This window comes from Myotis lucifugus, unplaced genomic scaffold, assembly GCF_000147115.1.
Source record: "Myotis lucifugus unplaced genomic scaffold, Myoluc2.0 scaffold_173, whole genome shotgun sequence".
In the NCBI taxonomy this organism is placed as follows: domain Eukaryota; kingdom Metazoa; phylum Chordata; class Mammalia; order Chiroptera; family Vespertilionidae; genus Myotis; species Myotis lucifugus.
Window position 1 is genome coordinate 1,539,582 of NW_005871221.1, and position 1,601 is coordinate 1,541,182.

Genomic DNA, 1,601 nt, shown 5'->3' on the forward strand with positions numbered 1-1,601 from the left:
CGATCCCGGGTTTCGACAAGCATTCACCTGCTTCGCTGCCTGAGAAACACTGAATGCTCCAGAAAGCAAAACGCCACCCGAACCGCCCAGGCTGCGCCATGCAAACCAGGAGCACGTCCTGCCCACAGGGCAGAGGGCGTCTGGTGAACACTTGCTGAGCGCCGGCCACGTGCTGGCCCTGAGCAGGGGACGGTACCCATCTTGCCAACGAGGACGCTGAGGGCTACATGCAGCCAGCACGGGCAGTCCCAGCTGGGCCCGGGCCTCTGCCAGAAAGCCCAGCTCTTACCCCTCTTCCAATGACACGGCGGCCACCTGACGAGGGACTGAGCTGGGGCTGGCCCTGGGCACCTCCAACTGGGACAGTCACAGCCGGAAGCCCGGCCTGGCACTAAACGCCCCCCCCCCTGCTGCCCCCACCTGCTGCCCGCCCCCCCAGGCTCCCAGCACAGACCCCCCAGCACAGGACCCCACGCCCCCAGGGGCCGGGCTGGGCCCGGGTGTTATTTACGCCGTGATGTCAGCTAAACCTCATCACAGCATTTAAGTGGGACGAGAGGTGGTGATTTTCTAAATGTCACGGCCAATAAGCGCCGTGTGACATTTCGCGGGAAGGCGCCGGGTCTCTGGTGGGTTTGGGGTGGTGGCAGTTCCCGGCTTCAGCTGTAAACAATGCTAGTGCCGTGGCTGTGGCCACGATGCCTGGCCCCTGGTTCCCATGCGTCTCTCGGGACAGGGGTGGACACGGAGGTTCGGGGAAGGGAGAGATTTGATTTGCCCCGTCACCCCTCCCCCCTGACGGTCAGACTCCATGGATTGAGAGTGGCAAGTGGTCTGGGGTCTCCTGGGGCTGACGGTCTGGTGCCCTCACTGTGGGCCACATTCCGGGTCTCTTCTCCGTCACCTCTGCTCCTCCCCCACCCCCAGCCCCCGCTGGGCACCCAGTCCTTCTTCTAGAACACAAAGCCGCCCATGTTCCTTCCACCACGCGTCTCAGGAAGCTTCCCAGGGACCTCAGGGCAAATCCCCAATTCTGAGCCTGGACCACGAAGCCTGGGCCGTCCGATGCCTCCCCGTCCACACTGCTCTCCTGGACCAAGTGCTCTGTGGACCCTCAGTTTTCCATCCTCTGGGCTTTTGTACAAACGGTTCTGCCACTGGACTTGGGGTCTCCCCTCAGGTCAGCGAAGTCCCCGCGCCTGGAAGCCCCTCCTGGCCAGCAGGCCTTAACTGGGCTTGTTCCCACTGGCTCACACCGATGGTTCGCGGCTCCGCTCTGCGCCCACCCCCCCTCGGTTAGAAGACAGCTCCCCCGGGGGCAGCACCCATGGGGCAGCACCCCTCGGTCTCAGGACGGGCCTGCACACAGTGGGGGCAGGGGGCATGCGTGTTCAGTGGGAGCATGACATGTGAAGGAGAAACAGTGTCGGTGGGGGGAGAAGGAAGAACTAAGACATGATAGAGCACATCTGTTCCCACCAGGGATGTGTGGAGATTAACATCCCTGCAAATGCATTAATATGTCAACGAAAATATGAAAGCAGGTGATAACAGCTCAAGTTATGCTGCTTTCCCAGAAGACGCCCGTATTCCTAGGAGCC

General features: G+C 62.0%; 1 protein-coding gene across 1 annotated transcript in view; it reads right to left on the reverse strand.

The window, feature by feature from the left end:
• NEK6 (NIMA related kinase 6) overlaps positions 1–1,601 on the reverse strand; it is a 31,885-nt gene that overhangs the window by 18,014 nt on the left and 12,270 nt on the right. The gene's annotated exons all lie outside the window — the stretch shown is intronic.